We start from the raw sequence: 22,183 nt of genomic DNA, 5'->3' as shown, positions 1-22,183 counted from the left end.
CTGAATTAACCATTTAGAAGTGTGATGGAAAGCAGTGTCCTGCAATGGGAAAAAGACAAAAAATGCATTTTGGTTTCAGTTCTGCCATTCTTTAGGGGAACCAGCTCCTGTTCCTGTGTTTCTGTTTTCCCTCAATAAAATGGCAACAGAGATTTTTATTCATTCTTGATTCCTGAAGTGGCAAATGAGAGACACATTGCAAAGTGACTTTTTGCTCTGCAATACCTAAAAGGTCAGTGATGAAACAGAGAGGGGGAAATTAATTCCTCTTACACTACTCCACTGCAGTACCAAGGGTACAGTGCAACCACCTGCCAATCCTCTCTAGATCCTGGTCCAGGCTGTTGGCTGGATGTGTGGTTTCAGTCCTGCATCCTGCTGCAAGGCAAAGCCTGGGGCTGATGCATTTGCGTAATGCTGGTTCTGAATCTTTGGGTGATGATGTTGAGAAACCCTGAGGAGTCTTATCTAGCTGCTCTCCTTCTAGTGCTTTATCAGGCAGAAGCCCATGATGCACACTGGCTGGAGGCAAAGGGTTTTCATCCAGGAGACCAAGTCCTCACATGTAAAATAACTGAGACTTCCCCTGCTACTTTTCTCTTTATATTTGAAGGAAACTCTGTATGATTGGCTATGCAGCCCATGATCCTAACAAGAACTGATCTTAGCTGATGCTGTGGAAGGTAAATTTCTTACTACAACAGCACATAATCTACACAGCCTGTTATGCACCAAGGAATAGAAAGTAAGGTGTTCCTTCCTGACCACCAAAACCAATCAACATATATACTGAAGCATAAGGTCTGATTATCTCCAGATCATAATTCTGCTTGGCCAGTTGCAAGTGGCATTATTAATAACTATAAGACAACATTTTCCCAGTGCATATATATTTACATTTTATAGCTCCATGGCCATTTTATTACAGGGTGAAAATTCAACAAAATGAAATGAAAACAAAAGAAAGAATCTGTCTGTCCCCCAATCCATCATTAGTTCTCTAAGGAACTGCTATTGTGTTCCCAAACAAATTTTCAGCACACCTTACAGCAAATGACTTTCCACTCCATTCTAAGTCTGTGGTATTTTCACAGATGTCATTCTAATTACTTGCATCTTCTTTGGAGAGATCACCTTATGTCATAAAGACAGTGTGAAATGGGAGGCCTTAAATGAAATGTTGTATTTACAACTAGCCAACTGTTTATTCGACCTCATAATGTGAAGGTAGATCCTGGAATATTCTGCCTCTTGGGTTTTTAACCCTGAAATACCAGTGATGGAGAAATAAGAGAGACTGTATTGGTGCTTGTGACCCCTAAATTGCAGTGGTTAGGGATTGCAATGGGCATCCAGAAGGCCAAGCTCATCTTTACAGTGGCTGCGTAGAGCAAGCTCCATGCAAAAAGTGAAAGAGAGTGGGAATAGAAGACAGGGGAAAATAATGTGTTTTGGGTGAAACAGCAAGACAGCACTGGATGGAAAAGACCTCCAAGACCATCAAGTCCAGGCCCTTTAGAGATGTAATGAGACAATCTTGTGATGAGATGACCTGCAGCCACTTTTGTGCGTGCTGCTTTCACTGAAGGGGAGAAAGTGGTTTGGTGTCTGGCTGAAATGGAGAGGGTTTTTCTACTTCTCAGTGAGGGTTAAAACCCCACAAGAATAAGGTACCTCAAGAAATCAGTGCCATTGATGAATAAAATATAGTTAGGAATTGCAGAGATAGAGGTAAAAGTTGGGAAAGGTGGAAGCTTCAGAAAAAGAGTTGGCTTTGGGAAGAGTTCTGGGCAAGTCATTGAGTTTACTTTGAAATGCCTTCCCTGTGCCTCTGGAACACTCAGCACCTAATCTGCCTTCAGGAAAACTGCTATCCAGAGGGTGATGTGAAATCAAAATGTTTCTTTCAAGTGTTTATTAGGACAGAGTGGGATATATCTCACTTGGAATTGTGTAATCCAAGGCAACAGCCAGTTTTGGTTTATTCAGACCCTGGTGAAATTATTGCCATAAACCCTTTCTGAACTGACTTAGAAGATGCATTTCTTTGACTGCAACAGATTTATGTTATCTCCAGAGAACCAGCTGAAAGTTCACACCCTACACAATCCTCTTGGGGAAGAAGAGCAAACAGAACTGAAGAGTGCATTTTGAGGCAGTTTTGAAGAGACATTACTGACTTCTGCCTAGCACAGCTGCTTGATGGGTCTCAAAGCAAGCCCTGTGTAAAAATCTCCCAACTTGACATGAAGTGATGGGGTTTTCCTTGCCCTGCCAATAAAAGATGGCCAGGGAAAATTCTATGTGTGTCTTACATTGTCAGAATAAGGCTTAAGAGGTCTTTATCTGGTGTACAAGATGTATGATGTGACCTAAGTGCTGGGTTCTACACATTGGCCACAACAACCCCATGCAGTGCTACAGGCAGGGGTCAGAATAGCTGGAGAGTGGCCAGGCATAAAGGGACCTGGGGGTACTGGTTGATAGTAGGCTGAACATGAGCCAGCAGTGTGCCTGGGGGACCAGGAAGGCCAATGGCATCCTGGCCGGGATCAGGGAGAGTGTGGCCAGTAGGAGCAGGGAGGTCCTGTGCCCCTGTACTCAACACTGGTTAGGCCACACCTTGAGTCCTGTGTCCAGTTCTGGGCCCCTCAGTTTAGGAAAGATGTTGAGTTGCTGGAAGGTGTCCAGAGAGGGGCAACAAAGCTGGGGAGGGGTTTGGAGCACAGCCCTGTGAGGAGAGGCTGAGGGAGCTGGGGTTGCTTAGCCTGGAGAAGAGAAGGCTCAGAGGAGACCTTATTACCCTCTACAACTACCTGAAGGGAGGTTGTAACCAGGTGGGGGTTGTCTCTTCTCTCAGGCAACCAGCACCAGAACAAGAGGACACAGTCTCAAGCTGTGCCAGAGGAGGTTTAGACTGGATGTTAGGAAGAAGTTCTTCATAGAAAGATAGATTGGCCATTGGGATGTGCTGCCTGGGGAGGTGGTGGAGCCACCATCACTGGAGATGTGTAGGAAGAGACTGGATGGGGTGCTTGGTGCCATGGTTTAGTTGATTAGATAGTGTTGGGTGATATGTTGGACTTGATGATCTTGAAGGTCTTTTCCAACCTGGTTAATTCTATTCTATTCTATTCTATTCTATTCTATTCTATTCTATTCTATTCTATTCTATTCTATTCTATTCTATTCTATTCTATTCTATTCTATTCTATTCTGATGGCTCTGCCTCACCTCTGCTCCCCAGAGCTGAATGCATGGATGGTAATTACTTGTAGTTGGGATTTCACATCAACTGTCCCATGTCCTTAAATCTCCAAAACCATGTTACATATGATTTCCTGTGAGCTGCTTCTCTGTTGCCCCACCCCCTTTTGGTCTTTTCTCTTTTTTTTAACCTTGGTCTTTTCTCTTTTTTTTTAATCTATGTGTGTATAATAAAGCACTGAGCTCAGACTGAACACACTCTTCCAATTAAGGTCCTACCAGAGCACAGCTGAGTGGAATAATTGCCTTGCTTGTTTTACACAGAATACTCTATTAGCAGTTTGATCTGGGACTCAGCATTCACCCAGAATATTTGGTCTTTTAGTGTTCTTTTTCTCCTCAGCCCTCAGCAGCACATGAAAAGACAGGTGTAGACTCTGCCAGGCCAACTCTCTGAGATTCCAACAAGCTGTTGGCAACAAGCAGCACAGTCTATCTGTTTCATCTTTTCCATTCCTCTTGTATTTGGAGGATTTTGCATCTGCTTTTTTCACGTTACCTTGACATCTATATACCCATGGAAGGTATATTTTTTCTCTCCTTAAGCTTTCCACTTAGTTGCAGCACACTGTGTAATGCAGTGCACAGGATGAAAGCCGTTATCTGATTTAAGTTTAATGTTCAAAAGTCCTCAAGCTGGTTTATCTAAAGATCCTCCCTGTATAATTGTATACTTAGAATTCAGCTGCAGTGTAATAGGGCAGGCATTCTGTGTTGTGTCAGGAGCCACAGGAAAGAAACTATTTATTTCTAAGCAAATAGGAAAGGAAAAAAAAAATAAAGAGAGAGAGGAAAATATTAGAATCATAGAATCAATAGGGTTGGAAAAGACCTCAAAGAACATCAAGTCCAACCTGTCACCCAACACCTCATGACCACTAAACCATGGCACCAAGTACCACATCCAATCCCCTGTTGAACACTTCCAAGGATGGGGACTCAACCACCTCCCTGGGCAGCACATTCCAATGCCTAACAACTCTCTCTGGGAAGAACTTTCTCCTCACCTCCAGCCTCAACTTCCCCTGGCACAGCTTGAGACTGTGTCCTCTTGTTCTGGTACTGGCTGCCTGGGAGAAGAGACCAACCCCCTCCTGGCTACAACCACCCTTCAGGTAGTTGTAGAAAGCAATAAGGTCTCCCCTGAGCCTCCTCTTCTGCAAGCTAAGCAACCCCAGCTCCCTCAGCCTGTCCTCGTAGGGCTTGTGCTCGAGGCCTCTCCCCAGCCTCATTGCCCTTCTCTGGACACGCTCAAGAGTCTCAATGCCCTTCTTAAACTGAGTGGCCCAGAACTGGACACAGTACTCAAAGTGTGGCTTAACCAGTGCAGAGTACAGGGGCACAATGATTTCCCTGCTCCTGTTGGCCACACAATTATTCAGCCAGCTTTCAGAAAAACCTGCCCCAGGGTTTGGTGTATTCTGGAATTAGATTGGATTTAAAAGCAGTGAATAGGACAAAAATCATCAGTCTGGGGAGGTGAGGATTAAAATGCAAAAGTAATAGAAAAGTTCTTTAGGCAGCTCTCATCAAGAAACCAACCCTTTTGGGCTAGGTGCTGTAGAAAAATGTTGTACTAAGTTTCAAAGTGATCCTGGGATTTGAATTTAGCTCCTGCCTATATTTCCCTTTAGATGCATTTTAAAGCCACTTTATTAATACAATGAAAGCAAACTGCTTATATGAGAAAACATCTTAAATGATTTGAGATGATCTCAGTCAGTCGGCTCCTAACCGGCACTGTTGCTCTGCTCATCCAAGATCTGCTAATATGATCTTCAAATGTGAGGCTGAACATATTGGTGTTGTGAAGAGTATTTACAGCCTGCAGCTCGAACACCCGGTGAAAACACGGCAGAGAAGTAAAACAAATAAATCAGAAAGACAAAGAAAGTGGAGAAAGGAAACTCAGCGATGTCGTTCTGTTGGGGGAGCAGCAACACAGGGAGATTAATGGTTTCATTTGGAGTTACAGCACAGCCTGTGACAGGATCAGGGACAGAATCCAGGCCTTTGGCTGAAAATAGGATTTTTGATGAAAAACTTCGTGTGATTTTCAAAATTGGGAAAATTTCACCTTATCTCATCCAGGACTAACTTCCAAGAGGAGGGCTCTGGGCTGATGCTGATTTCTGTCTGCTCATTTTCACTCATTACAGGCCACAGTCTAGCTTTGAATTCGGTGGCTAGCTGCTCAAGCTGGTACTCAACAGTCAAAGCAAGGGTGTCAGGACAGGACATACTGCACAGAAACGTTGTTAAAGGCATACTGCATTAAACTGCTGTGAAATGCTATGTTTTTTGACCAGAAAAGCCCAGGCCTTGTTAAAATGATAGTTTAAAAAGTTCTGAGATTTAGCACTCACGTTGTTGGAGATCACTTCTCGTATAAAACTGTGAAACTCCCTTAATTTCACACCTGTCAATACTAAACCACCATCTTGTGAAGATTTTTACCAGAGGAAGAGAAAATAATTCAATAGAGCTTTTGCAGCATTTTTCAAGCAATTGTGGAATGTCCTGGGGTATAATTAAGGGGGAAAAAACCACTTTGTGACATTTTGGGGGAAAATACATATTCAAGTCTGCTCACACAGCTCCAGAAAGGAAATTAATTCTCCATAAAATGGTGGCCTCCTTAGACTAGGTAATGAGAACAAGTCTCTGCTACAGAAAGACTGAAATAACAATGTGGGTTGGTGTGATTTTAATAGGCCATCCCTGCTACTCTGTTCTGCAGACAGAAAAAAAAAGAGTGAGGGCAGGAGGCAACAGAAAGCTCCTACATGGTTTGTGGAGACCTTCAGAACTTTCATGACCACAGAAACAGTGAACAGACACAGATGGGTTTTTCTGACCTGCCAACAATCCCTGAGCTATCATCATAGGCAGCAAGCAAGCTGCCTAAACTTTTATATATAAAATGGGATTAGGGTTTAGGATGTAGTAATCATAAAGTGTGGTTCAAGGGCTGCCACTGAGCCAGCATGGTCAAGGTGGGCTGGTTTCCATAGCCAGTAATACCTAGGTAAGGATGCAGCTAGCAACATGCTAAGCTGCTTCAAACTTACCACTCAAGCCAAGATATTGCCCAGTTATCAATGAGTTGTTTGAAGACAACCTTCAGCACGACTTCAAAGCAAGGCTTGAACTCACTTTTGAGGGGTCTTATAGCCTCTGCCATCATACTCTGCTGACATGCCACCCTCCTGATTTTCCTGCCTTCCTGTGCACCCTTGTTTCAGAAATAAACCTGCTTTGCCACAGACAGGGAGCTCTGAAACATGTCCATGAACCAGGGCACCCCCGCACATACCGTTGCCTACACATCTATGTACTTTCTCCCAGGGAATATTTGCTATGATTTTTAGTTTTGACTTCAGGAATCCCTTGACTGCTGAAAAGGCACCGGAGGTTTTTTTTCCATGCACTTCTCTTTTGCAGCAGCAAGGGCATAAAAGTGCCAATGGAAAATTGCTTTGGCACCTTGAACTGTAAATGATGCTGTTTTCATGATTCATCAAATCCGTCTGAAGCAGAGGTGGCGTGTCAGCGGGGCTAGGCAAAGTTTAGAACATAATAGGGCCCAAGAGGTGAGAGACATGTCTTTCATTTCAGGGGAGCATCTTTGAAGTGACTGCTGGAAATAATTAGGTTCCATGATTTCCATTGCCACTTGGTGCTCTTCACGCTAATCAGAGTAACTGCACATTTGCATGAGCTGAAGGGAAGAGAAATCATTCTTATTAGAAAGATGGGGGTCTCTCGGCTTCACAATCCCTCGGCCTTGCAGTTCTGCACTGCACTTCAGGTCTGGCCAAAGATGAGGTGGAAAAAAAAATAAATAAATGTATATTTAATATTTATTAAAGAGCCTCAGATCTTTAGAATCTTTAAACTTTGGTCCTGCTAAGCATTCCAAACTCTTTTTATTTATTAATAAATGTTTCATTCTGCCTCTTTCCCAAACCTGAATGAAGCTCTTAGGTCACGCAGCCTGTGAGATGAATCACAGAGGGGAAATTGAATAAAATCAGATTTCTAATCACTTTGAAGGATTCTCTGAGGACTTCAGGGGGCCAGCAGTTAAAGAAGGGAGTGGGAGTTGTGAAGTCTGACCTTCCCCAGCTAAATTCAGCATTAATTTATAGTCCTTTTATGATCCTGAGCACATCAGCTTCACCTCTCTGTATCTCATTTTTTTTTTTCTATGTATAAAATTAGAAGAGTGAAAAATGTGACCCTATTTTACAAAGGGTGCAACAGGTCTTAATAAATTTCTGATATTAGAGTGCTGTGAAGGCTTTGCTTTATAAAATACAGGCTATGTTTTCAAAAGAGCTCAGCTCTTATTTAGACACCTCTGCAAGAACCTGGGGCATTGAGGACGCCTTATGTCCTGAATCTTTGCAAATACCTGGTTATGAGAATCTCAGTCTTCTCTGTGGGATGCTGAGCTCTTAAAGCAATACAGATTTTGCTTATATGCCAAAATTGGAAGTAAACTCCTTTGAAAATCTGTCTGCAATTTGAGAAATTTGGATGGGTGGGAATCCAGTTCTGAGACCTCTTGATCCTATACATGAAAATAGCTTGAAAAGAGACTTGTCATAGGGCTTTAGCTATATGGAGGACTCCTGCTCTCCTCAGTGAGGTTTGAAATGGGTTTCTAAGGAGCCAGGATGTTTCCTCCATGGGGTTCTTTACTGAACAAGCTTTAACAATGAGGTTAGGTGAAAAAACTTGCTGAGAGAAAGGCCAAGTAGCATTTGTCTCAAACATTAAGGAGGCCTCATTTACTTTTGATTTATTATTTCCTAATAAGTAGATTATTTGTTCTACAAAGAGAGAAAATGACAACAGAGTGATTAAAGGATTGAAATGATGCCTTTGGTATCTGCTCTTGCCTGTTACAGATATTCATGTTATTCCTGCAGTGTGGAATTGTCCAGCTAGGACATACCTTGAAGTGTGCTTTTATCCCACAAAACTCCTGTGGTTCATTGGTTGTAGCCAAAATTCTGATGTCAGGTACATCAGAGCAACTCGAATGGAGTCTTCTGCAGCAAAAGCTGGTACCAAGGCTTCTAACCCCTGCATTGCTTGAGAGATCACTAATGCAGGCTATAGAATTTACACCCCCCCAGCTGTGCACAGCCAGCCCTCAGGGTGCTTAGTCATAGAAACCAGCATTTGTGCTTGAGTTCTGGAGAATGAATGAAGGCTTTTTGAAGGGATGCTCTGCTTTCCATCCAGGTTTTCTTCTTCTTCATCATATTTCAGTGTGGATGGATCCAGTGTTGGATGGACTCATAAAAATGCTGATGCGTGGAGACACCTTTCCTCATGGAAATCTAGGGCAGCTCCCCTGGAATTCATCTTTTCTCCAAATTTATATAGAAATAATAAAATAATTATCTCTCTTCAGTTTCCCTACGAGGTGGAAAAGCCACTTTCAGTGATCTATGAGTACGGACTGCAGGATAAAGTGGTGGAGGCAAGCAGAGAAGTTTGACCTTAGAGCATTAGAAACACTCTAAGATATGGGTAGTACAAGGTAAGATGCTATTTTCTGGAGGCATTTTATAGCAAGAAATATCATTACAACAGAATTTTCTGTGATCTATAACAATTATCCATCTGTCCTTAAAGAACTGTGAGATGAACACACAGCAGACTGAAGATATGAGCCATACATGACATCCTGGTGTAAGCATGAGATTCATCTCCTCTTGATTTACTCATGTAAGTGGTTGGTGTTTTGCCTAACTTAGCATCCTAAGCTTCCTCTGTAGTTGAGGGAGAAGCAGACAGCTTCTCTTGCAAAGGTGTATAAAGCAGGATGAATGACACTTCAGAATTGTCTATCCATCTTTATGTTAATAATAAAAAGAACCTCGACAACTTCGACAACTACCTTTAAGAATTCATAATTCACATAAATTCAGATTACTGAAGTGAAACACACTGCATACCAACTGCAGCAACTGTCATCTTGCTGGAGACAGGCAGAATTACAGCATCTGTTGTCACCTAATCCACATGCTAGAGCTTTCTCTGAGTGATTGAATTTTTAGCCCATTTAATGCTTATTCTCTCACGCTTCTTCAAAAAGACTTTCTTGTCCGTAGTGAATTTCGTATCAGGTTTACATTTTGTAGGAGAAACAGGCACATATCATCTCTAGACCCATTAAGTGCAATGATGGCTGGAGGGGAGCCTGTTTGGCTGCCTGAGATCCTATCTGTGACCTAAGATTTCTCTTTCCAAATCCAACTTGATCCACAGCTGACCCAAAGATAATGCATTAGTCGCAGCTTCGATTCTCCTGGTGAGGATGGATTTCAGGAAGAATCAGTTCAGCCTCCAACCGTGGCCATTTTCCAGTGCTTGGCTATGTGAATCCAGAAAGTTTTTCCTTCCTTTGCCCCTTGTTTTTGAGGAAGAAAATCTCTTTGCAGGTGCTGTTGTTTTCTGCTCGCAGTGAAGATGTACTCCAGAGCGTGAATTTCTGTGCTTTTCTGACTGTTCTTCAGAACCTGCCATGAATTTGTCATAGCGAGTGGCACAAACCCTCTGAAGAATTTGCCCCCACCCAAAATAAAACCATTGTGGCAGAGCTGTTAATGAATTAATTTTGGAAATCTGTCCAGAGTGTTAATAAAAAAAAAAAATAAAAAGGCAAGGAAAGAAATGAAGCAAGAGAGGAAAATCAGCGACAAAACACAAACCCTTCTTCATGTATCCTGACAGTGAAGAAAAGGCATTGCTCCAAACCATATTTCACAGACCTTTTAACATTTATTTATTTATTTTTTTTCTCTCTCTTTTTTTCTTTTACCCCAAGATTTTAGACTCTCATGCAGTGCCATTGAAATTTTAGGAGCATTGAAGTTGTTGCTGCTGAACTGCATGGGGCCGTCTTGAAAACAACGTCCGTTCACCAAGCAGCCCGAGGGAGGAAGCCTTCTCCTGCTAAATTTTTTTGGCTTTCAGAAGGTAGAATAGAAAAACAAAACAACCCATAAGTGAAAAGAGAACAAAGCTTCTGAAGGTGCCTCTACATTTTCACTTGGAAACAAAACACTTAGAAAGTTTTGCTTTAATTCCCTTAGATCTCATATATATATATATATATATATATATATATATATATATATATATATATATATATATAAAAAATGATTTTTTTCTCCCTGGACTTTTTAAATGTAGGAAAATGGAGCTAAATTCAAAGGCACAGTGGGAATGTGGCATTAGCTTGAACCATAGGAGTTGTAGTTTCTAGTAAACATTTCTCTTCTTGCCATCAGAGGAAGGCTTCCATGGCTGAGTTTAACCTGGGGGCTTCTGACTAGCAGTCAGGACTTTTTGATCTCTGTATGCTGGTTCCCCAGTTATTTACCATTATAGAATTAATTTTGGTAATTAAGCAGGAAAATCATCTTGACCTGGTGCTGAGATGCTTCTTTGGAAGATCTGCAGGGTGTCTTCACTAGTTTTTACGAGTTACAAGGCTGACTTTCAGCTGCTAAGGAGTGCAGTTTGATTTGTCAAGGAGGATGATTCCCTTACCTCATTTTCTCATTTTCTTACAGGTGGATTTTTCTACTGCAGGTAATGGTTCCTTGCTTAAAGACAAATTGTTGAAGTCTGTGTTACACATCCCAGTGGAGAGAGGCATCATCAGGCTGGGCTGAAAATAATACCAAGATCTGCAATGTCTCCAACAGACTCTGTACAGGTCCCAGGTCCCAGCAAGCTTTGTGGTTGACAGCACATATGATTTTAATTCCTTGTGAATGGAAGTTCTGTTTTCATGCAGGCCCTTTGGGTACTGGGTGCTTCAGCAGACACTAGAAGATATATGGTCAAAAAATGAAGTTCTTGCTCAACAGCAGTTTGCACTTTAGCCAAGTTCAGGTGTCTGAATAAAATCAGGTTGTATGGATGAGGTGGGAATGCCAGATTAAATACTCTGGTCCTTTGAAATATTGAAACTGCATCATTCTGATATTGAAGCTGGGATCTCTCCAGTTTTAGTGAAATAGAAGAGACAAAGGCAATTCATTAACCACCACCAGCTGAGGTCTTTAGCTGAGAACCTAAAGCTCTTTCCCTCTCTCACCACTTTTGGGGAAGATCCAGATCCAAGTGTCTGGGAAGCAGTTTGCTCACGTACCAAAACCAGAGAATAGAGTTCTCAGACGCTGTGGGGTACTTAAAGGCAGGAAGAAAACTGTATTCAGTGTAGACTGCTTTCCTGGAGGAGAACAAGAGTTCATTGAACCCTGTGATCTTGCTGAGGCTTCATAGATGCTGCCCAGAGGGTATGAGTGCTTACAGCATGGAACACACATACACATACATAGATCTGAAAGAGTCACCTGTGGCTAGAATTGTGGTCAGCTGAGGGCAGAATCTGTATGTGACCTATGTGTTTTCCTTCACTCACTTGTAAATTCCCTCCTCAAGACCTCCATGAGATGGGGCAGTGCTATTGTCGTTTTCACAGAGTGAGGATGCAGTCATGGAGAGGCTCCTTGACTTGCCTAAAATCATTATTGTGGCTGTTGTTGGACTGGAGGAGGTGGCAGCTGAACAAGGAATTGATCACAAGCCTTCTGATAGCACTCTGATGATTACAACAGCCTGCTTTATCTGCAGATAGGTGTAATTCCAGTCTTTTTACCCAGCCTTTTGTCTGCCTTGCCTTCTACAGCAGGCTCTTTAGAATAGGTGCCATCTGATATTTTATATAGCACTTAGCAAAATATAGTCCCAGCCTTGCTGAGCCTCTAGACATTACCATAATCAGCACATTAGGGGTCATTTTTTTTTCAGACAGAGATTTGAAAATAACTTTGAGGAGTCTTTTGTAAGGAAAGTTTTCATTTTTGCTCTCTGGAGAGGAGATGGAGAGGGGGAATTTACATTCTATCCCTGCCACACAGAGCTGCACATCTATATTGAATCTAGAAGAAGGTGTAAGTCCCTAGCTGCCCCAAGAGAACTGGAGGGTTCTGGGTATTGTGGAGGAGAAATAATGTTTTGAAAGAGCCAAGATATTTAGCTTTGAAAATTAGCTACTCAGCTGGATAACCTTAAAATTAATTTAATAGAGTGTAAATTAATATACTTGACACTTTTTTGATCATTAGTCATAAACAATGCTGACCCATGGAAAGAAAAGCTTCTGCCCTTATAAGGTTAGGAGAAAAAAACAACCCTCAGAACTTTCCCATTCCCCATCCCATGGGGTGCTTTGCTCTTCAGCAGCCACTGCAGTATATCAAACTTAAGTCTTTAAATATTAAGCATTGTCATAAGCTTTTGCATATAATAAGCTGACTATTCAAACAAATGTTTCATTCCCTGACACTGGGATGCATAAAGAATTTTGCCTTCAAATAAGCTGTGGAAGTTAATTAAGTTCACTCGGAGTTTCAGAGCAAAGATCCTCTCAAAAGTGCAGGGCAATATTTATAACCAAAGCCCCGAAATGCAACGCTCTGAAACTTTTGGTATGTTGATAAGCGATAAGAATGTCATCTGAGGAGTATTATTATTCTTATTTTTTTTTTTTAAATACTAATTTAATTGACACTGTAAAATGCCTCGTAGTTGGGACAGATTAAATTGCCACAAAAGCCATTACTGAAATTCATAACCCCCCATAAATGTAAAGTGTTTGCTGCCGCGCCATAAATAACTTGCTCCCGTTCCAGGAAAATGAGGTGCAGGGAATAAATTCACCAAATCCAAACCCAGGTTTGGTTGCAACAATTGGCTGGAGAGGGCTGCTGACGGGAAGTCATCTGGCCCCAGAGGAGAGGCAGATTCAATGTTTAATTATGGCCTCAGTAAATCATGGCCCCCTCTGTGTATTTTGCCATATTGACGTGGTTCGAAGATCATTTCACAGTCCGGTTCAATAGCGTCAGTAAAGTATGTACATTTCAGATGTCATTACACTTGAAAAGGTCTGAAGTGCGCAATATTTCTCCAAAGGTGTGTAGGATCCACTCATGGTTAAATGGAAGGAGGTGAATCAATTTTTGTTAGTCTCATGCAAGCGGCTCTGGGTCTGAGTTTCCATCAGTTGCACCCTTGGTGGTCAGTTTACCTTGTACCATAGTATCATAGTATCATAGTATCATAGTATCATAGTATCATAATATCATTCAGGGTTGGAAGGGACCACAAGGATCATCTAGTTCCAGCCCCCCTGCCATGGGCAGGGACACCCCACACTAGATCAGGCTGCCCAGAGCCTCGTCCAGCCTGGTCTTAAACACCTCCAGGGACAGGGCCCCAACCACCCCCCTGGACAACCCATTCCAGGGCTTCACCACTCTCATGGTGAAGAACCTCCTCCTCACATCCAGTCTGAATCTCCCCACCTCCAGCTTCATTCCATCCTCCCTAGTCCTGTCACTACCTTGTGTTTGGTAGGAGTGAAAATATAGTAATATTTCAGACCTTTCCACAGCTTAAATGGTCACAAAAGGTTCTGACCGCTGGCAGACAGAATTTTTTAGGTGGAGTGTGGCATCAGCCTGGAAAAAGGAATCAGGTTGTGACGACGCTTGCTGGAAAGAGGACAGGAAGGGTTGGAAGGGACATAGCGGGTGGGAAAAGGAGATTTTAACCAACTTAATTGTCACACAGAAATGGCATCTGTAGTAAACATATTGAACTGATAAACAATGCAGCTGCTACAAATTTCACACAGAGAAGTAAGTGCTGTGGCCATATGCAATTCATTACCTGCATTAATTAGGGAATGAAAAGAAAAAGGAAAGAAACTGTAGGGAAAAGGGACAAATTGGATCATCAGAGAGAATCTGTGTCTGTGAGCTGCACATCTGTCCTGTTCTAAGAATGCACAAGGGATCCTCTGCTCTCACTTCTGGCCAAGGCAAGAAGGTGCCAGAACTTTTCCTGCTGATGCACAGTGCGCTGGGCACTGCTACTAACTTGTAACATTTTCTGGGGGGGGGAAAAAAACCACAAAAATGATGAAGAGAAGAAAAGAATGTGGCTCTGAGCAACCTGATCTAGTGTGAGGTGTCCCTGCCCATGGCAGGGGGTTTGGAACTAGATGACTCTTGATGTCCCTTCCAACCCTAATGATTCTATGGTTCTAGAAAGAAAGCCAAGAACGTGATGGGAAATGAACGTCCAAATGCTTCTTCTGGGTGAAAATGCTCAACCCATTTTTCCAGCCATGCCCTTCTCTGTTGACCTAAAGTAAAATCCCACTGGTTCAAAGCAAAATTAGGCCTCTCCATACAGCACTTTGATTACAGTGCATTCCCCCAAATGCAGTTGATCCCTGGTTTTGAAGCTGGGATAGACTGCAGCACTGATTAGAGGTACTGAAAACACTTTGGATTAGGGAGGGCTACAGGGATGGAACATTTGTGCTTCTCAGCCAATTACCACCTGAACCCACCAAGATGGTCTCCCTTCCACACTGAACAAAAGCAGCAGGAATTCTCCTTGACGAGTCTTGGGATCCACTCCTGCAGACATGAAATGAAACTAAAGACTCCTTATTAGCCAGTTGGAAACCCAGAGACAGCTGCTGAAGAATAAAAAAAAAGTCAGAAAAACTCTCAGCTTTTAAATAGGGTTTCACGTTAGTGCTGTAAATTAATGTAAATGTCACTTTAAAAGAGAATATGGAATAAAAACTTAATAAAGCTGCACAGCACTGCAGGGGTGGTGAATAAATTGAGAGAATATTTGATTAGATTTCAAATGCTGTTCTTTAATTTGTATGTTCTCACTTATTCCCCCCTTGCCCCTCCCAACACTTCCCTCATTCTATTACATCTCCTGGTACTCACTGAATTTTACAGCTCTACCTGAAAAGTCTCTGTCGTGACTCTGTGAAAACCACATTAGCCAGGACGTGAGTGACGTTGGCTTCCTCCAGACGGTGTCCCCACAGCAGACAGAGAGCCATGAACAGTGGGAATTCCCTTCCAGGACCTTTTCCACTGCCTGGCACTAGCAGTGGGATCTTGTTCGAGACCCTGCCCATCATGTGCTGGGAATCAGGGAGCAATTGCAGGCCAAAGTCACCAGAGAAATGCTCCCAGAATGTAAGGCAGCTTAGCACAGGAGACTCCTGGCAGCTCCATTTCCCTCCTTAAAGGAAAGCCACACACAGAGGTTGTTATCTTCCAGGGTAAACTGTGTCAATAGAGACCAGGAATCTAGGATTGGGATGCTTTTGTACTTAGTCCAAGAGTTTCAGGGAAATAGAATCAAGAGGCATGATGAAAGTCCTGCTGTACACTGCAAGTACACTGCTGCTGGTACAAGTACTGCTATCCAGGAACCAGAACAGCTTGCAACTCATACCCACAGTGACCTAGCTGCAAGGGCTCAGGAGATCCTTAGGTCTCTTTTCCTGACCACCAAAACTTTTCAGTGATTTGGGACCCTCCAGGATAAAAGTACCAAGACATGAATGCAAGGCAAAGACTCCTAGTAGAGGAATATTTTCCTTCTTTGAAAAGCTTCTACCCTGGCAGAAAGCTCTGTTCTGGTTTAGCACCAGCAACCTTGTAGTACAGATAATGATCTGAAATCTCTATGGCCTTTAGCTACTTCTCTTTTGCCTCAGTGAACTGCTATTGTGGACTCACTGTGGCTGCAGACTGGTCTCCTCTGCACTGTTCAGGCTCTTATCTTCATTCCCTGAGCTTTGGCCAGACTTGCAGAAGAAATGTGTTTAAAACTCCTCTTCTGTCTCAGCCAGAGTGTTATCTTGGCATTGCTGAGCCTTTGCTACTCTCTTCTCAGGTGGCATCAGTCACGTCCTTGCAGTTTGAAGCTAGAAACTGTCTCCTTCATCCTTATACATATTATTTCTTGAGTTGAGCAAAGATTGACCTTTCTGTGTCCTCTCTATTCCCCTGCTGCTTAACAGACTGGCAGGAAGTGATGGACTCTTTGCTTTTCTCTTAGAGATCTGAGGGCCAGGAGCAGTGTGCCTATCAGCCTGAGATGTCTATCTGTGTGTTCATGCTTCCTCAAAAACGATACTACCAGTAACAAGCATGTGTCTCTTATGTCTCATTTCCAAATCCACCCCTTCCAGGAAGCTAGGAAACAGTGAGATAGTGGAGCTGAGACTAGTCAACGTGAGAATTCTTAACATGATTTCATTATTGCTTGCTAATTTCTTCAACCACCAGAAAGTGCTGAAGCATCATCCAAGAGTGCCTTCAAAATTGAGCTGGCTGTACTGAGTAGCTAAAATTGCATCCTGGTGGGTGGAAAAGCAAGCAAAGATGGAGGAAACTCCCATTAGGAAAATACTCAGTCTTAATGAGCCAGCAAACCTTCCTCCCTTCCTGCTCAGCAGTATCTCTGAACCTCAATGCCTATGTGGGATTTTAGTTTTAGTGTTTGTTTCTGTTGCTGTCTTGAATGCCCAGGGACAGATAAGAATGACAAGCAGTGTAAATTAATGATGCTTGGGCTCTGCTCTGCTTGAGTGGGAGAAGAAATGGAAACAGGGAATGGGATGATTGCTGCAATGCAAAGTTTGGCTGTATGACACATCAGTTTTGCTTTATCAGACTACTTTGATAAGACAGTGCTTCAGCTAAACAAAGGCAAGACTGACACTTTGCCTGGGCCTTTACCCACACAAAGGAAACAAGAGTTACCTGACATGGCCAGATCAGCTGGCTCTGTCCAGGAACATTAGTCACCATCATTGGAGGTGTTCAGGAGGAGACTTGATGGGGTGCTTGGTGCCATGGGTTAGTTGTGTAGGTGGGTTGGATTGGTTGATGGGTTGGACGCGATGATCTTGAAGGTCTCTTCCAACCTGGTTTATTCTATTCTATTACCAAAATTGCTAAAATGCCCAGATCACTGCTCCCACACTTTGTGTGGCATGACACCTCTTTCCCCCCACATGGTACCAGTGACACTAGCCATTTGGTCATGACTCACTCTTGTTTTACAGATCCTGTCCCAAAGCTAAGTTTATAGCAAATGACAAAGGGTCAGGATTTTCAGCAGAAACATACGGTAGAGGAAACTTTTAATGAGGCTTTCTTGGAGATCAGCAAATGACCAAAAGAAACCTAAAAATAATAAAAATTTAAAAAAAAAAAAAAAAAAAAGAGACACAAATCTTGGCTTTCTTGTGATGTTATCTTCTACATGGCCATTTGGAGAAGTCCCAAGAACCTGAAAGGGAAAAATCATTGAGAAGTAGCAATACCCAGCCCCTCAACAGACGGAGCTGCATTTGCAAGACACCTGCACTCTTGCAGGACACCTGCACCTTTGCAGGAGTGTGTGGAAGTGTAAAAGTCTCAGCTGAACAACTTGGCCCTTTGTTGGCAGTAAAGGACTTCTCAGGAAGTCTCCTTGTCAGGTCTGGTCTATTCTATTCTATTCTATTCTATTCTATTCTATTCTATTCTATTCTATTCTATTCTATTCTATTCTATTCTATTCTATTCTATTCTATTCTATTCTATTCTATTTAAATTTCCTAGCCCTGGTTAGGAGGAAGCAGCTGCTACAGAACCTCTAGCCTCCTTCCTTTCCCCTCTTTCAACCTCTCTGGGGGTCTTGTCTCCTGCACCCAAAATGGCCACTGCCTTGATCCTCCACTGCCAGTTATTTCCAAGGTCAGTATTCTGTTTTCTCTTATCTCTTTCTCACTCCTTTCACTCTTCTCTGAAAACTCGTCAATCAATCCAAACTGTTGCAATGACCAGTGGGAAGCCTCTAACCTTGTTGCCATTGATTTGAATAATGCAAACATTAATGAGTGGAAAACTCATTAAAAGGAAGCAAGAGAATTTTCACTGACAACCCACCTCTGCTGTATTGCTGGGTGGATCCTGCTACAAGCAAGAGAAAAATGATCAGGCTTTTAATTCTAGCCCCACTGGCATGCTTATATCTGCTCCACAGCCTAGATACTCTGTCATCCGTGTGGCCATGGTTTTATGAGTGATGCTTTGCTTGCATCTTCTAGACAATATGTTTTGAAACTTATTAATCAGGAATTGTCCATCCTCTTTATGGTGAAGCATGAGCGAAACAATTACTTCAAGGCTAAATGAGGTCCACTGGAGAACCACTTGATTAAAGTGAGAATTTACAATAAATAAATACTTCAAATATTTCATTATCGATGCTCCAGGGGAAAAAAACAGCTCTGATTAAGTCAGAGAAGAGGGAAAATATTTAAATGTGAATAAGTATGATGGACTGGCTATTGTGTTGGTGTAAATCAGCATAACCCCGATGAATTCACTCTGTCTATGTCAGTTTGAGTGAGCTGAGCGCTGGATATATTGTATTACTTCTCATTGGATTCAATGGGGACATTGTCTAAAAGGAAGTGGAAGGAAAAACCTTTGCATGCCATTCATTGCTCTGACATTTTTTTTTGCTGTGCTCCTTTCTGGAGAATCACTCCACGTGCCTCTTATTTCGGCACCCATCTTCAAGCGGAGGCTCTGAAGGTTTATATGTATCACAAGGTGCTTGTGAATCTTAATGAGCAGCATTCAGGAAATGTCATTTCTTGAAAGCTGATGCCCAGGTGCAATGGATCATGCAGTACAGAAGAAGTATTTTCAATTTCATATTAACACTGTATGGAAGAGATAAGGAGGAATCATTAAACAGAAGCGTTTATGGAAATGCAGAGTGGAGGTAAACACACAACAGGCAGAACGTTTCACAAGATGAAGGGTCAACATTTCCAAGCTTGGAAGTTTTAGGCCTCTAAATCCCAGCTGAGAGACCAGATACACTGGGACTCAAATAATGTAACGCCTGTATTGAGCACCCAAGGACCCCTTTTCCATTTTGCATTTCTATTCCTTGTGCTGTTTCTCATGCAGGAGTAATTCAGTGAAATGCAGTGTCAGAGAGAGGCAGGGTAGAAGTTACAGAGTTTAATGGTTTGCCTGTGACCTGCCAAAACACTGTGAATGAGCCACGTTCTCTCCCCCCACCTCTTGATTGGCTTCTGATTTTGTTTTTCCTCTGCACCATTCAACCTGCTAAGGACAGGGACTGGGTCTTACAAGGCTTTGTTTTGTGTCTGGCACAGTAGGGTTTCAATCTTGATTGGAACCTCTTGTCAGAGGTCTTAGCAGAAACAGCAAAAATACAGGCAGGAATATTTGGGGAAATGTGATTACAGGATATAGCAGCACAGGAAATTGTAATGCAAGGCAGCATGACATCTATAGGTTGGAAGGGCAACACTTTGCAGGGCAGACTTTGGCAGGCAGGAAACTGGAGATCTAGTTTTTGTTTATCTTTCTTTGCAGTGCAAGTGCATCACTGTTCAACAATTGTGCTAGATAGAAGTGCTGGCTCTATCTTGAGTGCAGGTGTGCCTTGAGACATTCAGTGTGTGAAAATCAGTGTCACGGGCAAAAGAACAAACCAAAATGCACAAAACCCCAGAATAATTTGTCAATATCTGAATAAATTCAGCCTTTTGTTTCTCACACAGCTAACCTTGTAGTGTCTTCCAGCCTTGGTGATTCTGTGTGGTTGATTCTGTGTGGGTGATTCCGTATGTGTCTCAGTACCCATACACTTAACCATAGAATGGTCCAGGCCAGAAGGGACCTCCAAAAGTCATCCAGTCTGACCTCCCCACAGTCAGCAGAGACATCCCCAACTAGATCAAGCTGCCCAGGGCCTCGTTGGGCTTCACCTTGAATATCTCCAGGGAAGGGGCCTCAACCACCTCCCTGGGCAACCTGTTCCAGTGTTCAACCACCCTGATAGTAAAGAACTTGTTCCTAACATCCAATCTAAATCTGCTCTTCTCCAGCTTAAAGCCATGGCTCCTCATCCTGTCACTGCAGGTCTTTGTAAACAGTCTGTCTCCATCCTTCCTGTAGGCCCCTTCAGATAATGGAAGGCTGCTATTAGGTCTCCCCAGAGCCTCCTCTTCTCCAGGCTGAACACCCCCAGCTCCTTCAGCCTGTCCTTGTAGCAGAGGTGCTCCAACCCCTGATCGTTCCTGTGGCCCTCCTCTGGACCCTCTCCATAATAAGAAGGATGTTTCTCCTCCTACAAAAATCAAAAGGAAAGTCTCACAGCTTGCAGGGAAGGAACTTAAAAAAGTCTTACACACAAGAGGATTTTCAAAGAAAAAGTTCTGGTTTTTTTTTTCTTATAATTAGAGAATAGAATTAGAATCCTCTTGCACCATAATTAAAGGCCAGGTTCTCCATGGCAGAAAAACATTTAACCTCAATATTAATGTTTACTATAATGCCTCTAAACCACACAAACAGGCCTTGGTGTCACCTCGATAATCTTATGTATTGCTTACCAAAAGAACTAATGCTCTCTTTGTGGTTTTTATAGCAATAGAGGTGTATTACATTCATGCTTTCAACACTGGTTAAAAGCAATTGCAGTTTTGACTGCTTAGGTGCCAGGGAGAAGCTGTGTAATGGAACTGGAACTGAAAATTAATGGCAATCTAAAGCTTTTTCCATGATTTTTCTCTCTTTTTCTATTTTTTTCCCCCCTCCATTAGGAAGATGTATACAAAACAGCTTTCAAACAGAATGGGTTGAGAATTTTCAGAGAATCAGATGATACCAAGCTAAAGGCAGGTGTTGATCTGTTAGAGGGTAGGAGACCTCTGCAGAGGGACCTTGACAGGCTGGACAGATGGGCAGAATCCAAGGGCATGAGACTGAACACACCTAAGTGCTGGGTTCCACACATTGGCCACAACAATCCCATGCAGTGCTACAGGCTGGGGTGAGAGTGGCTGCAGAGCAGCCAGGCAGAAAGGGACCTGGGGGTACTGGTTGATAGTAGGCTGAACATGAGCCAGCAGTGTGCCCAGCTGGCCAAGAAGGCCAATGACATCCTGGCCTGGATCAGGGATAGTGTGGCCAGCCGGAGAAGGGAGGTCATTCTGCCCCTGTACTCAGCACTGGTTAGGCCACACCTTGAGTCCTGTGTCCAGTTCTGGGCCCTTCAGTTTAGGAAAGATGTTGACTTGCTAGAAGGTGTCCAGAGAAGGGCAACAAAGCTGAGGAGGGGTTTGGAGCACAGTCCTGTGAGGAGAGGCTGTGGGAGCTGGGGTTGCTTAGCCTGGAGAAGAGGAGGCTCAGAGGAGACCTTATTGCTCTCTACAAGTCCCTGAAGAGAGGTTGTAGACAGTTGGGGTTTGGTTTCTTCTCCCAGGCAAGCAGCACCAGAACAAGAGGACACAGTCTCAAGCTGTGCCAGAGGATGTTTTGGCTGGATGTTAGGAAGAAGTTCTTCACAGAAAGAGAGATTGGCCATTGGAATGTGCTGCCTGGGGAGGTGGTGGAGTCACCATCACTGGAGATGTCTAGGAAGAGACTGGATGGAGTGCGTGGTGCCATGGTATAGTTGATTAGATAGTGTTGGATGATAGGTTAGACTCGATGATCTTGAAGGTCTTTTACAACCTGGTCTGGTCTATTCTATTCTATTCTATTCTATTCTATTCTATTCTATTCTATTCTATTCTATTCTAGAAACTACTTCAAATCAGTAGCTGAACTTCTGTCAAAACTGACTCCCTGGAAGCAGGGAGAGTCCTGAATGTTCACTCGGAGTTTGCACCAATGCATTTTAGCTTAATCCAATAGAAAGCATGATATTTTCTGTACACTTCATAAAATCATCAACAAAAACCTGGGGGAAAAAAAACCAAACAACCCAACCCTAACCTTTTTAAATTACAATTGTGATGTTTTCAAAATATTTAAAAATCTTAAGCAATGAAGATGCTTTAAAACATCAGTTAAAGAGTCTTTTCTAGTCTAGCAGGCAGTGTAACAACAGCACATAGCTGGTAAGTGAAACAGAGCTGAATAGTGTGGAGCAAGAAGTATGGGTT

The sequence above is a fragment of the Melanerpes formicivorus genome, unplaced genomic scaffold (genome assembly GCF_026170545.1).
Source record: "Melanerpes formicivorus ecotype bairdi unplaced genomic scaffold, bMelFor1.0.p_v2 SCAF_33, whole genome shotgun sequence".
NCBI lineage: Eukaryota > Metazoa > Chordata > Aves > Piciformes > Picidae > Melanerpes > Melanerpes formicivorus.
Note: the sequence above shows the minus strand (reverse complement) of the source record.